This window comes from Scyliorhinus canicula, chromosome 21 (assembly GCF_902713615.1).
Source record: "Scyliorhinus canicula chromosome 21, sScyCan1.1, whole genome shotgun sequence".
NCBI lineage: Eukaryota > Metazoa > Chordata > Chondrichthyes > Carcharhiniformes > Scyliorhinidae > Scyliorhinus > Scyliorhinus canicula.
Window position 1 is genome coordinate 52933035 of NC_052166.1, and position 15439 is coordinate 52948473.

A 15439-nucleotide genomic window follows, 5' to 3' on the forward strand; every position below is an offset into this window, starting at 1 on the left:
CATTTAAATAGAATGTTAAACCGTCTGCAATGGTGGTGTTTAAATTGTACATAGTTTGCAATGTGGGTGTTAAACAGAACATTAACGGGTTGCTGAGGTGGGTGTTTAAGCAGCCCATTAACAGGTTTCAGGTGTGGGTGATTAAATAGCCCATTAGTGAGTTACTACAGTGGGTTTATGAATATATCATTCGTTACAGGTGTGTGTTTTAGTTCCTTGCAATAGATTGTCTCTTTATGCTTCAGAGGCGAATCTGGTCAGGTTATCTGCCAACACAAAGAACATTTGCAGTTCAGAACTGGGCCTCATGGTAAGTCTGTATCTGTAAAGAAAAATGCTTTGTTGTAGCCCACTTGTCTATCACAAAGTCATGTCTGTGTCCCACTAGCAAATAAATAAATGTTTGCGTTGACATGGCAATATTGATGACCACTGAATGGCTCCAAAGTGCTTCACAGTCAATTCAGTGATTTTTGTGTGGTCTCTGTTCTCATGTCGGAAAAGCAGCAACTTTCTACAGTCAGGGATGTGATAATGACCAGATAATCTGTACTTGCTGATGTTGATTTGAAGGGTAAATATTGATCCGGCTGCCAGAGATAATTCCCCTACTCTTCCAAGAAGTGGCATAGGATCTTTTCCACTCACTTGAGAGGGCAGATAGGGCCCAACTCATTTAACATGGTGGAACAGTGGTTAGCACTGCTGCCTCATCGCTCCAGGGTCCCTGGTTCAATTCCGGCCTCGGGGGACTGTCTGTGAAGTTTGCACTTTCTCCCTGTGTCTGTGTGGGTTTCCTCCGAATGCTCTGGTTTCCTCTCACAGTCCAAAGATGTGCAGGTTAGGTGGAGTAGCCATGCTAAATTGCCCTTTGTGTCCAAAAGGTTAGGTGGGGTTACTGGGTTACGGGGATGGGGTGGAGGTATGGGCTTGGGTGGGGTGCATTTTCCAAGGGCCGGTGCAGACTCGATGGGCCAAATGGCCTCCTCCTGCACTGTAAATTCTATGATTCTAAAATTCCATGAACATGCTTGTGCTTGAGTGGATTACATTTTTTAAATTTGCAAATTTATAACCGAAGACATTTAAAAACGTATCAATTAACAATTAAAATGCTACGATGAAAAATGGCCTGTTAGAAACCGTGACCAACATAAAGCAGGAGAGGCTGAATTAGTTAAATCATCTGAATTTATTTTAACTTTTAGAATTTTAAAATATCACTTGTAGCATAGAAAACCCATTAAATCATTGACAATTCAATGTGAAATTCTTGTTCCTCGTGTGATTAGTGTTGTAAACTCCTGGAACATGGTCTGGGAGAACCTCCGGCTTTAGGCCTGAATCTCCAGCCCGAGTACATGGCTGAAGCTCACGCGATGAGCTTTAGTTAAATGCTTTCTTTTCTCCTGATCGGTTGCTGTTCATGTCGATTTAAGGTGTGCACCTCTATCCTTCACTTGGGCTTAACAACATTTTTTAAATAAATATTTCACAATTTTTCTCCTGAATTTACACCCAACAACAATCAATATCTCAAACCCCATAACAGTAGCCGCCATGCCCAGACATTAGCCGCCATGCCCAGACATTAGCCGCCATGCCCAGACATTAGCCGCCATGCCCAGACATTAGCCGCCATGCCCAGACATTAGCCGCCATGCCCAGACATTAGCCGCCATGCCCAGACATTAGCCGCCATGCCCAGACATTAGCCGCCATGCCCAGACATTAGCCGCCATGCCCAGACATTAGCCGCCATGCCCAGACATTAGCCGCCCTGCCCAGACATTAGCCGCCCTGCCCAGACATTAGCCGCCCTGCCCAGACATTAGCCGCCCTGCCCAGACATTAGCCGCCATGCCCAGACATTAGCCGCCATGCCCAGACATTAGCCGCCATGCCCAGACATCAGTATTTGGGCTTTACAACATGATGGGAATATTGAATCCATTGCCTCTTGAGTCACCTGAGCATCCACACCAGAATATTTGGACTTTCTGGCTGTAGATCCAACCCAGTATTGGAAAAGACTGCAAACTACTGATGTGAATTTTAAAATAATACATTGTAGCAAAACATGAAAATCATAGAATTTACAGTGCAGAAGGAGGCCATTCGGCTCTTGGAAAGAGCTCCTGGGCGGGATTCTCTCATTCTGTGGCAGAGTGTCCACGCTGTCGCGTGTACGGGCCACTGGGAGTATCGATTCTAGCCCCTACAGAGGGCCAGCACAGCGCTGGAATGGTTCACTCCGCTTCAACCATCCCATCCCGGCGTGAACTGTGCGCCGCGGGATCTGCGCATGCGCAGTGGCGCCAGCGGCAACATGCGTGATGGCCTCCCTCAACGCGCCGGCCCCGATGCAACATGGCACGTGGGTTCAGGGGCCGGCGTGGAAGAAAATAGGCCCGGGGAGTGAGAGGCCGGCCAGGCCCTATCGGAGGTGCCCCCTCCCCCGGGGCCGGAGCCCCCCGACCCTGCGCAGAGAGTTCCCGCCGGCTGCGACTAGGTGTGGACAGTGCCGCGGGACTCTTCCTTTTTAGTGCGGCCACTCGGCCCATCATGGGCCGAGAATCGGCAGCCCGGCCACGTACAGCGGCCCGCGACTGGCACCGTGCAAACACACCAGCGCCGATTCTCCGCGGGCGTGCCAGCATCGGGGCAGCGTGGCCCGGTTGCGGGAATTCTCTGGCCCAGCCCCAGTCTGGGAGAATCCTGTCCCCTGACTTAAGCCCACGCCTCCCCCCTATCCACGTAACCCCATCTAAGCCTTTTTTTTGGACACCAAGGGTAATTTAATATGGCCAGTCCACCTAACCTGCACATCTTTGGACTGTGGGAGGAATCCGGAGCACCCGGAGGAAACCCACGCAGACATGGGGAGAACGTGCAGACTTGGCACAGACCGACCCAAGCCGGGAATCGAACCCGGTGGCAATTATTTTTTACTGAGGTAAGCAATATATGCGAGAGATTCTTTTTATTAATGTTGACTAAACATGTGATGTTTATTCACTGTTCCTTACATACATTTTTAAAAATTAATTTGTATCTTATGACATTACTGGTACGGTCAGCATTCATTGCCCTAGAAGGTGGTAGTCAGGCATCTTCTTGTGAACTGAGTGGCAAGGCAGTTGAAGAGTCATCCACATTGCTGGAGTCACATATACCAGAACCGGTAAGGGCAGCAAATTTCTTTCCCTAAAGGACATTAGTAATTCGGATGGATTTTCATGCTCGCCATCACTGATGCTAAATGTATGGATCTTATTTTACTCATTGAACTTGTATTTCCTGGTTGCCAAAGTGGGATTTGAAATCATGCCACCCAAATGTCTGGATTACTAGTCTAATAACACAACCTCAATATCTGATATATTTAGATTACTGTTAGCAATATTATTAATAGAATGTTCCAGGTGTGACAAATCAAACTTTGAAGGGTGTCAAATTTCAAAGTAAATCTGCATTTTTGCCATGTAGTGTAAGTAGTTCGAGCTGCCATCATTCCTGACCCGCAGATCTCGAGCAGCAACTTTTCATGGAGTATCATTCACTTAACTTGAGTCCTAAATTCTTCAATAGATATGGGAAGGTTGGTAATATATTCAACACGTTTAAATATTTTTTTAAAAGAAAGGTTCTTTGATTCTATACAGAATCAAATTTTCAGTTTGAATTGCCTGCAACATCTTATCTGCATTTAATCCTGCTTGAGATCCCTGAGTTTATAGGAATTTCCAGAATCCTTAACCTTCATTGGAGAGAGATGTCAGACTGAAACGCCTACTGTGCGTATTTGTACCCTCAATTCCCTGTTCAGTTTCTTATCGAAAAGGTGGGCCAGACTTCCGGTTGCGGCTATGACCAGCTAAGTCGCACATTTGGCAGCTCCTGCGACAAAGGTGTTTAAGGGCCGATTGGAGGGCCCCGACGGTACTGTAAAGACGAATCCCGGTGGGGGAAGGCTCCCTGAGGAGAGTGAGACCAACTTTATGGTCGGTACTCGGAGTGGGGCGGCAAAAAAAGCGGCAGCAGCTCCCCGAAAAAAGCGGGGGAAGAGGACCAAAATGGCGGCCGGTGGCGCACTAGAAGATTGGAGAAAATGGGCGGAGGAGCAGCAGGCTGCTCTCCTCCGGTGTTTTACGGAGCTGAAAGTGGAACTCTTAGAGTCCATGAACGCGACGACCACAAGGCTGATGGGGGCCCAGGCGACCCAAGAGGCGTCGATAAGAGAGCTGCAGCAGGAGATGACTGCAAGGGAGGAGGAGGCCACGGTCCTCGTGGGAAAGGTGGAGGTGCACGAGGCACTCCACCTGAAATGGCAGAGCCGCTTTGAGGAGCTGGACACTCGAATGAGGCGGAAGAACTTGAGGATCCTGGGCCTAGCAGAAGGCCTGGAGGGGCCTGATCTCCCGAAATATGTAGCGGAGATGCTGAGCTCCCTGATGGGAGAGGGGGCCGGTCCATCGCCTCTGGAGCTGGAAGAAGCATATCGGGTCATGGCTAGGCGGCCTAGGGCGAACGAGCCCCCGAGGGCGGTGCTGGTGCGATTCCAGCGTTTCTGTGATCGGGAGAAAGTGCTGAGGTGGGCCAAGAGGGAGAAAAGCAGCAAATGGGAGAATTCGACGGTGCGGATATATCAGGACTGGAGTGCGGAGGTGGCAAAGCGGCGGGCCCGGTTTAACCGGACGAAGGCAGTGCTGCACGCAAAGAGGATCAAGTTCAGAATGCTGCAGCCAGCGCGCTTGTGGGTCACCTACAAGGACCAGCACCATTACTTTGAGACCCCAGAGGAGGCATGGACTTTTGTTCGGGAGGAAAAGCTGGACCTGAACTAGAACTTGGGAACGCCGGCGGTCGAGGCCGCCCGAGTACCCTTGACTGATCAAGTGGCCCATGTCTTTCTTAGGCCAGGTCGGAACTTGGTTAAAGTTGATGGATCGTTTGGTTTCTTTGAAACTTGTGTTATGGGGGGTTTCTTTGTTCCTTTTTGTGTGTCTCTTCCCGTTGCCAACTTCCCTTAATTATTGTTGTTGTAGGGGGGGCTTTTTTTACTGTTTTTTGATCTGTTCTTTAAGGGTTATGGTTACTGTTCTGTTCGATGGAGGGTGATGGTTAAATACGTTATTATTGGGTAGTTATTTAGTTATGCAGGCATAGTTATGTATTTATGTATTTATTTGAGATTTGTTATTTATATTGTTATATTGTTAAGTTGGGGAGGCGGGACGGGGGGGGTGCAAGTTGGTTATGCGGGTTTTCTTTTTCTCTTTTTTCTTCCTCTCGTTTTAAGGGGGCTTTTTTTGGGCTTGGATGGGGACGGGGGTGGAATTGAAGATGGCGGGGTAGGGTGTGGCCGGGCGAAAGCGCGGGCTTTCCCCTGTTTCCCGCGCGCGGGACGGAGGAAGGGGGAGGAGAGAAGAGTGGGGTGTGGCCAGCAATGGCGGCTTTTCCCGCGCTGAAGCGGGGTCAGAGAGGGATGGCAAGGGGGGGGGGGAGGCCTCTCCCCCCCCCACATCGGGAGGAGTCGGAGTGTGGCAGGGGCAGCCGGGTCAGCGAAAATCAGCTGACTCTCGGGAGTACGATGGTGGATACACTGCGGCTAGGAGGGGTCCTAGCCAGGGGGGGGGGGGGGGGAAGGGGGGTTAGGGGGGGATACCGGGTTGCTGCTGGAAAGGCCGAGGACGGGAAGGGAAGAACGGGAGGAGAGAGGGGGGGGGGGCCATCGCCATGGGGAACGGGTCAGAAGGGGAGGGTCGACCCGGGGCGAACAGGGGACAGGACATGGCTAATAGACAGGGGAAAGGGACAGGTCGCTCCGCGACCCGGTTGGTTACTTGGAACGTGAGGGGGCTGAACGGACCGGTCAAGAGAGCAAGGGTTTTTTCACACCTAAAGGGACTGCAGGCGGATGTGGCAATGTTGCAGGAGACTCACTTGAGAGTAGTAGACCAGGTACGCCTGAGAAGGGGGTGGGTGGGACAGGTGTTCCACTCAGGCTTGGACGCAAAGAACCGGGGGGTGGCGATTTTGGTGGGAAAGAGGGTGTCGTTCGTGGCGGCGCAGGTGGTAGCAGATAAGGAGGGTAGGTACGTGATGGTGAAGGGTAGGCTGCAGGGAGAGAATGTGGTGCTGGTGAATGTGTATGCCCCGAATTGGGATGACGCGGGTTTTATGAGGCGCCTGTTGGGCCTCATTCCGGGTCTGGAGGCAGGGGGCCTGATCATGGGGGGGGACTTCAATACAGTGCTCGACCCTGGGCTGGACAGATCGAGTTCCAGGACGAATAGGAGGCCGGCAGCGGCAGAGGTGCTAAGGGGGTTCATGGAGCAGATGGGGGGGGTAGACCCTTGGAGATTTGGCAGGCCAAGGGCGAGGGAGTATTCTTTTTTCTCCCACGTCCACAGGGTGTACTCCAGAATAGACTTTTTTGTACTGAGCAGGGGGCTGATTTCGAGAGTGCAGGACACGGAGTACTCGGCCATTGCGATTTCGGACCATGCACCACACTGGGTAGAGGTAGAACTGGGGGAAGCACGGGACCAGCGCCCGTTGTGGCGCCTGGATGTGGGGCTGCTGGCGGACGATGAGGTGTGCGGAAGGGTCCGGAAGGGCATTGAGAGATATCTGGGCACGAACGACACGGGCGAGGTGAAGGTGGGGGTAGTCTGGGAGGCCCTGAAAGCAGTGATCAGAGGAGAGCTGATCTCCATAAGGGCACACAGAGAGAGGAAGGAGAGGCAGGAGAGGGAGAGACTGGTGGGGGAACTTATAGAAGTGGACAGGAGATATGCGGAGACACCAGAGGAGGGGCTGTTGAGGGAGCGGCGTAGTTTACAGGCCCAGTTTGACCTACTGACCACTAGGAAGGCGGAGACGCAATGGAGAAGGGCACAGGGCGCGGTCTATGAGTACGGGGAAAAGGCGAGCAGGATGCTAGCACACCAGCTGCGCAAGCGAGATGCAGCCAGAGAGATTGGGGGAGTGAGAGAGAAGGGAGGGAACGTAGTGCAGAAGGGGCAAGAGGTGAACGGGGTCTTCAGGGATTTCTACAGGGAATTGTACCGGTCTGAGCCGCCCAGGAGGAGGGGGGGAATGGAGAACTTCCTCGATAGATTGAGGTTCCCAAAGGTCCAGGAGGAACGGGTGGAGGGGCTGGGGGCGCCGATAGAGCTGCAGGAGCTAGTTAAAGGGATAGGCCAGATGCAGGCGGGGAAGGCGCCGGGGCCGGATGGGTTCCCGGTGGAATTTTATAAGAAGTATGTGGACTTGGTGGGTCCAGTGCTGGTGCGAGCCTTCAATGAGGCGCGAGAGGGGGGGGTTCTGCCCCCGACAATGTCACAGGCCCTGATCTCCTTGATCCTGAAGCGGGACAAAGACCCTGTACAGTGCGGGTCCTACAGGCCTATCTCCCTCTTGAATGTAGATGCCAAACTGTTGGCAAAGGTCCTGGCAACCAGAATAGAGGATTGTGTGCCAGGGGTAATCCATGAGGACCAGACGGGGTTCGTAAAGGGACGACAACTTAACACAAATGTCCGGAGACTGTTGAATGTGATTATGATGCCAGCAGTGGAGGGGGAGGCTGAGATAGTGGTAGCACTGGATGCGGAGAAGGCATTCGATAGGGTGGAGTGGGAATACCTGTGGGAGACGCTGGAACGGTTTGGGTTTGGGGAGGGATTTATCAAGTGGGTGAAGCTGCTGTATTCGGCCCCGATGGCGAGTGTGGTTACAAACGGGAGGAGGTCAGAGTATTTTGGGCTCCATCGTGGTACCAGGCAGGGATGCCCCCTATCCCCCCTACTATTTGCATTAGCGATCGAACCGTTGGCGATGGCACTGAGGGGTTCAGGGGGGTGGAGAGGACTGACAAGGGGAGGGGAGGAACATCGGGTATCACTCTATGCGGATGATTTGTTGTTATATGTGGCGGACCCGGAAGGGGGAATGCCGGAGGTAATGGAAATACTAGCGGAGTTTGGGGACTTTTCGGGATATAAATTAAATGTGGGTAAAAGTGAGGTCTTTGTGATACACCCGGGAGATCAGGGGGAGGGAATTGGGCGGCTCCCCTTTAAGAGAGCAGTAAAGAGCTTCAGGTACTTGGGGGTGCAGGTGGCAAGGAACTGGGGGACCCTCCACAAGCTGAACTTTTCAAGGCTGGTGGAGCAGATGGAGGAGGAGTTCAAGAGGTGGGACATGGTACCGCTGTCGCTAGCAGGGAGGGTGCAGTCAGTCAAAATGACGGTCCTCCCGAGGTTCTTGTTTCTGTTCCAGTGCTTGCCCATCTTCCTCCCCAGGGCCTTCTTCAAGAAGGTAACTAGCAGCATTATGGGCTATGTGTGGGCACATGGCACCCCTAGAGTGAGAAGGATTTTCTTGGAACGGAGTAGGGACAGGGGAGGATTAACGCTACCCAATCTTTCCGGATACTACTGGGCGGCGAACGCATCGATGGTGCGCAAGTGGGTGATGGAGGGGGAGGGGGCAGCTTGGAAACGTATGGAGAGGGCGTCCTGCGGCAATACAAGCCTGGGGGCGCTAGTAACGGCACCATGGCCGCTCCCCCCCACAAGGTATACCACGAGTCCGGTAGTGGCGGCCACCCTGAAAATCTGGGGGCAGTGGAGGCGACACAGGGGGGAAGTGGGGGGTCTGATGGCGGCGCCACTGAGAGGGAACCATAGATTTGTCCCGGGGAACACTGGCGGGGGATTCCAGAGCTGGCACAGGGCGGGCATCAGGCAACTGAGGGACATGTTCATAGAGGGGAGGTTTGCGAGCCTGGGAGAGCTGGAGGAGAAATTTGAGCTCCCCCCGGGGAACACGTTTAGATACCTGCAGGTGAAGGCATTTGCCAGACGACAGGTGGAAGGATTTCCCTTGCTTCCCGATAGAGGGGTGAGTGATAGGGTGCTGTCAGGGGTCTGGGTCGGAGAAGGGAAGGTCTCGGACATCTACAAAATAATGCAGGAGGTGGAGGAGGTATCGATAGAGGAGCTGAAAGACAAGTGGGAAGCGGAGCTGGGAGAGCAGATAGAAGATGGGACATGGGCGGATGCCTTAGAGAGGGTCAATTCGTCGTCGTCGTGCGCAAGGTTGGGCCTCATCCAATTTAAGGTGCTGCACAGAGCCCATATGACGGGGACTAGGATGAGTCGGTTCTTCGGGGGTGAGGACAGGTGTGTTAGGTGTTCGGGAAGCCCTGCGAACCATGTACATATGTTCTGGATGTGCCCGGCACTGGAAGAGTTCTGGGAGGGGGTGGCGGGAACGGTATCGAGAGTGGTGGGAACCAGGGTCAAACCAGGGTGGGGGCTGGCGATTTTTGGGGTTGGGGTGGAGCCAGGAGTACAGGAGGCAGGGGAGGCCGGAATATTGGCCTTTGCGTCCTTGGTAGCTCGGAGAAGGATCTTGATTCAGTGGAGGGACACAAGGCCACCAAGTGTTAACACCTGGTTAAACGACATGGCAAGCTTCATCCAATTGGAAAGAATCAAATTCGCCCTGAGAGGGTCGGTACAGGGGTTCTTCCGGCGGTGGCAGCCCTTCCTTGACTTTCTGGATCAGAGATAGGAACTGGAGGCCGAAACAGCAGCAACCCGGGGAGAAAGGGGGGGGGGGGGGGAAAGGGAGGGGGGGGGGGGGGGATAGCAACGAAGGGAACACGTCAGCGGGGGGTCGCGGGCAATGACTGCCCGAGGCCATCGGCAGAAAGGGAAAAACGGTTTGGTTGCTAGACTGGTAGCGCGGGGGGGGGGGGTGCGCGCGGGGGAGGGCGTGGGGAGGATTTTCCAGGGGGGATCTGTTGTTTTATAATTTAAAATGTAGTAGGGGTAAATGTTTGTATCGAAAAATTTCAATAAAAATTATTTAAAAAAAAAAGAAAAGGTGGGCCATTCACCAACTATGTCTGGACTGGCTGCTTAAAAGCACCTTCCTCTCCTGCGTCCCTGGCCTAGTTCTTCCTGGAAAATTGTAAAGAAAGCTCTAGCAAAAGAACCTCGTGTGAAGTATTTGTATTTGATATAAAATATCAAATTTTCTGAAATGCTTCATTTAATAAACTCGCTGCCATTGCAAAAGATCAATCCGTGCATATACTGAAAAGAACCAAATGCATTTAGTCTATAACTGTGAAAGATTCTAGTGAAAGTGAGTAATGCGTAATCCAAGTGTAATGCGTAATCCAAGTGTATGTGCAGGGCTGATTTTAACGCTTCTCCAATTGTGGGAATGGGATATGGGAGCAGTTAAAATGGAACAGCTCAGTTTTTCCATTCCATCTTTTGTCTATTGCCAATTTTAATTCACCTGAGGAAGGAGCAGTGCTCTGAAAGCTCGTGATTCGAAACAAACCTGTTGGACTTTAACCTGGTGTTGTAAGACTTCTTACTGTGCTCAAATAAAAGCAAATTACTGCGGATGCTGGAATCTGAAACGAAAGGGAAAATGCTGGAAAATCTCAGCAGGTCTGGCAGCATCTGTAGGGAGAGAAAAGAACTAACGTTTCGAGTCCGATGACTCTTTGTCAAAGCTAACAGACCGAGAGAGTGGGAAATATTTATACTGTGGGAGTGAGAATGAAAGATGAAAATTAGAATCTTTCATTCTCACTCCACAGTATAAATATTTCCCACTTTCTCTGTCTGTTAGCTTTGACAAACGTTAGCTCCTTTCTCTCCCTACAGATGCTGCCAGACCTGCTGAGATTTTGCAGCATTTTCCCTTTCTTACTGTGCTCACCCCAGTCCAACGCCGACATTTCCACATCATGGCCAATTTTAATGACATTTATTTTTGCCAGGGGTTGAGGCTACCATCTCCTCGGGTCTGGTGGGGGTTGGTCAGGTTTTCAATTTGGCCCACGGATGGACTCCGCATCAAGGCCACCCTTGTCGATTGCAATAGTAATTCTCGCCCACCTGATTCCCGGCCCAGAGGACAGGGGAAATCACACAGGCCAAGAGAATATGGGTGCGATTCTCCCAACGGGAGACTAAGTGCCGACGCCGGAGTGAAACCCGGAGTGTTTCACTCCGGCGTCGGTGGCCGCTCCTCACCCCTTTCTCTTTCTTCCCCCCCCCCCCCCCCCCCCCCCCCCAGGGGGCTAGGAGCGGCGGTGCGTGAATCCCGAATGCCGGGCCTTGACGCTTGCGTCAAAGCGGCGCGCCGGGAATGACGTGGCCGGCGGCGCCGAAGTAACATCAGCCGGGCATGCGCAGGTTGGCCGGCTCCAACCAGACGCGGTTGCCGTCTTCCCCTCCGCTGCCCCGCAAGACATGGCAGCTTGATCGTACGGGGCGGCGGAGGGAAAAGAGTGCGTCGTTTACAGACGCCGGCCCGACGATCGGTGGGCATCGATCGCGGGCCAGACATCTGCTGAGCACGCCCATGGTGCTCGATCCTCCCTCCGCCTCCCCACAGGCCCCAAACTCACCTGTCGCGCGCTGTTCACGCCGGCAGCAACCAGGTGTGGTTGGCGCCGGCGTGAACCGGTCAGGTTCGGCAGGCCGCTCGGCCCATCCGGGCAGGAGAGTCGCCGTGAGCAACGCGACACACCATTTTTGGGGGGGTGGGAGAATCGCGGGGAGTGCCAGGGTGGCGTGGCGTGATTCGCCCGGCCCTCCCGCGATTCTCCCACCCGGCGTGGGGTGCGGAGAATCGCGCCCATGGTGCCCAGCTCGCCGAGTTAAGACCCATTATCATCCTCCCACTGGCACGAATCATGATGCCAGTGAGGTGCCAATGCATCGGGAACAAATCGGTGCCAGAGTCACTGCCTTGTAAGGCTGGTAGTGGAGTTCCTGGCTGCTTACACACACTTTGGTATCGAATTGTCGTCTGGTCCAATTGGCGGTTAAAATTGTTGTGGTTTGTGAAGTTTGGAGGGAAGGTTTGAATAAAAATCTTGACTTGGATGTTTGGCAGCTACACTGTTGCAGAGAGCAGAAATTGTTTTTTTGCCTAAACCTCCCTACCCCCAGCATCGTGAACACAGGTGATTGAGTTATGTGGATACAAATTTGGACATAATGAGGAACTTAATATTCCTGTTTATAATATTTTCAGGGGATGCATTTCCAGAAAAGGGGGGGGGGGAGGAATGGTTGATCACATTATCCCTTGTGCTGGTAGTGAGTTTATCCCTTGTGCTGGTAGTGAGTTTATCCCTTGTGCTGGTAGTGAGTTTATCCCTTGTGCTCGTAGTGAGTTTATCCCTTGTGCTGGTAGTGAGTTTATCCCTTGTGCTGGTAGTGAGTTTATCCCTTGTGCTGGTAGTGAGTTTATCCCTTGTGCTGGTAGTGAGTTTATCCCTTGTGCTGGTAGTGAGTTTATCCCTTGTGCTGGTAGTGAGTTTATCCCTTGTGCTGGTAGTGAGTTTATCCCTTGTGCTGGTAGTGAGTTTAGTTATATTCAGGTGTGGGACTTTTGCACGCAGAGACTGCCCCCCCCCCCCCCCCCCCCCCCCCCCCAAGCTACCAGAGTAGAATCATGCGCACATGTTCTGGGGTTGTGAGAAGCTGGGGAGATACCGGGAGGCGGTGTTTGGAATAGTGGGGTGGAGGTTGGGCTAGGCCCGATGGTGGCGATCAGAAGCGCCGGAGCTTCTGGAGGGGGAAAGAGGGTCGATACCATAGCCTTCACCTCTCTGATTGCTCAGCAAAGTATCCTGTTTAATTGGAGACGGTCAGACACTCCGGGGATAGTGGCTTGGCTGTGGAATTTGTAGGACTTTTTCCGGTTGGAGAAGATTAAGTTGGGGCATAGGGGGGGCTTCGAGCTGCAGTGGAACTGTTTATAATGCTATTGGTGGAGTTGTTCATCACGGCGTGGGGGGGGGGGGGGGGAAGAGAGGAGGAGGTGGCGGGGGAGAGGAGGAGGTGGCGGGGGAGAGGAGGAGGTGGGGGGGAAGAGGAGGAGGAGGCAGGGGGGAGAGGAGGAGGAGGCAGGGGGGAGAGGAGGAGGAGGAGGGGGTGGGGGGAGAGGAGGAGGGGGTGGGGGGAGAGGAGGAGGAGGAGGGGGTGGGGGGGAGGAGGTGGGGGGGGAGGAGGTGGGGGGGGGGAAGAGAGGAAGAGGTGGAGGGGAGAGAGGAGGAGGTGGAGGGGAGAGGAGGTGGTGGGGGGGGGGAGAGAGGAGGAGATGGGGGGGAGAGAGGAAGAGGTGGGGGGAGAGGAGGAGGTGGAGGGGAGTATAAAAGGGTAAAACTTGTACAAACTGTGTGGACTATAATTTTATGGAAATTATAGATTAAATTATAGATTAAATGGTCAGATTAACAAACGTGGTGTCAAGGTCTGTTTGTTTTCTTGGCATTTTCCTCGAGCTGCCTAACACCACAGCAGTGGTTCCTCAACCCTTTCTCAAACCGCACAGACTCTCTGACAGCAGGCTCTGATTGAAAGTGGTGGAAAGATAGTGTGAAGATTTTGCCGGTGATGGAGAGGAGTGAGATTCCTCTATGATTGTAACATGGGATTGGCACTTGTACACGTGGACAGTTTGATACAGTAATTTTCCACTGATCTAAGTCAAGCTGCTGAACCTGCAATAAAATAAATTGAACATTCCAGAGAATTCCAATTCCGACAGTTTTCTATGTGGGTTATTGTTGTTGTGTGGTCCTGAATTGAGTCACATGAGAGTCCGTGATGTTATTGGCTACTTCACAGGCTTCAAGTCCGTCTAGACCAAGCCTTTGCGCATCTAATAAACCTCTGATTGCGTTCAGCCTACGTGCTTCAGCATTTCCATTCTTTTATCCTGAAGGACAATGCACAACACATGGGGGTTTTGAGTTTAAGTAAATTGTTTGGATGTTATTTCTAACAATTTTTAAAAAAAGACTTTGAAGTATTTTAAGAACTTTTGATGTGTAATCTTTTTAAACCTTTATGTCTAAGATCGTTTCACTTCCCAAATCTAGTGGCGTATGAGGCAGACAGAGTCTGTTTTCACAGCTATTCCTGTCACCAGAGGTTTATAGCTTGAGGGGCGCCACTCCACATCAAACGTTTCTGACCAGGAGACTCTCTTGCTTTTACTGCCTGTTGTAGGTTGTATTTGAAGGATAATCAAAGTCTTTGGTCATGTTGTTGTGAACACACCTTCTGTGGCCATCAAGTCCTGTGGTGGGACTTGAGCTCTGGGCCTCTGGTTTAGGGACTTGAGCTCTGGGCCTCTGGTTCAAAGGCCGGGTACCTCGAGATCCCTTCCTGAGATAATCCAGGTATTCTTGAAAATTTTAAGAAGGGTAGGAAGATATCAATCTTTAACACAGCCTGTGGAAGTAGTTGAGTCGGAAACATTAGGGACCTTCAAGCGGCTATTGGATAGGTACATGGGTTATGGTAGAATAATGGAGTGTAGATTAATTTGTTCTTAAGGGCAGCACGGTAGCATTGTGGATAGCGCAATTGCTTCACAGCTCTAGGGCCCCAGGTTTGATTCTCGGTTTGGGTCACTGTCTGTGCGGAGTCTGCACGTTCTCCCCGTGTGTGCGTGGGTTTCCTCCGGGTGCTCCGGTTTCCTCCCACAGTCCAAAGATGTGCAGGTTGGGTGGATTAATTGGGTGATAAATTGCCCTTAGATTATCATAGAATTTTGGACACTATGATTAAACTAGGACAAAAGTTCGGCACAACATCGTGGGCCGAAGGGCCTGTTCTGTGCTGTATTTTTCTATGTTCTAAAATATGCTTTGCAGGAGTGTTAGCAAACCTAATTTGACACAGCACCATGCCCAAAAAAAAATTAGAAAGTCACCAAAGATTTGCTCAGGCACAGAGCTTTAAGACAGGAATTCCAGAGTCCAGAAAGGTGAAGAGATGGTCATCAATAGTGGAGTCAATGGAATTGGCGATGCACACGTGGCCACAATTGGTGGAGCGCAGAGATCTCTGGGAGTTGTTAAGCTGGAGGAAGCTACAGGGATTGGGGGGTGGTGAAGTCCCATGGAGATTTGCAAACCAGGATGAAAATATAAAAAATTGGGAATGTTGTAGGTCTGTGAACACAGGAGGAACGGGAGTCTGTGCAAGTGGCAGCAATATTTTCGATTTGAGGTCCAGCTTGTTGAATGAGAAATTGGCCAGGAGAGCGTTAGAATAATTATATCTTAACACTGTGCTCATGGTGTGAGTCATGTTTTGTCACAGATTAAATTATCATTCGATTTTTGATGTCAATCTGCATTGCTCAGGATGTACTTAAAACTAGGGGAAATTATTCATGGGTATTTCGATCAAAAGCAAGAGTAATATCTTTATGCAGAGTTGTGTGGCTGTGGAATTCATAGGGAAAGGACTGTTATTCAGCCGCTCAAACCAGATCACCATTCAATTTGATCATGACTGATCAGTACACTGATCCACTCAGTGGTCAGAACACAGACCCACTCAGATACGTTATCACCAGGATATCACTG

At 51.7% G+C, this 15439-nt stretch overlaps 1 long non-coding RNA gene across 3 annotated transcripts in view; it reads left to right on the forward strand.

The window, feature by feature from the left end:
- The first annotated feature begins 217 nt into the window (after positions 1–217).
- LOC119955414 overlaps positions 218–15439 on the forward strand; it is a 41819-nt gene continuing 26597 nt past the window's right edge. For all 3 annotated transcript variants that reach the window (XR_005458462.1, XR_005458463.1, XR_005458464.1), the window contains exon 1: positions 218–310. This is a non-coding gene — a long non-coding RNA (uncharacterized LOC119955414). The remainder of the gene's footprint in view (positions 311–15439) is intronic.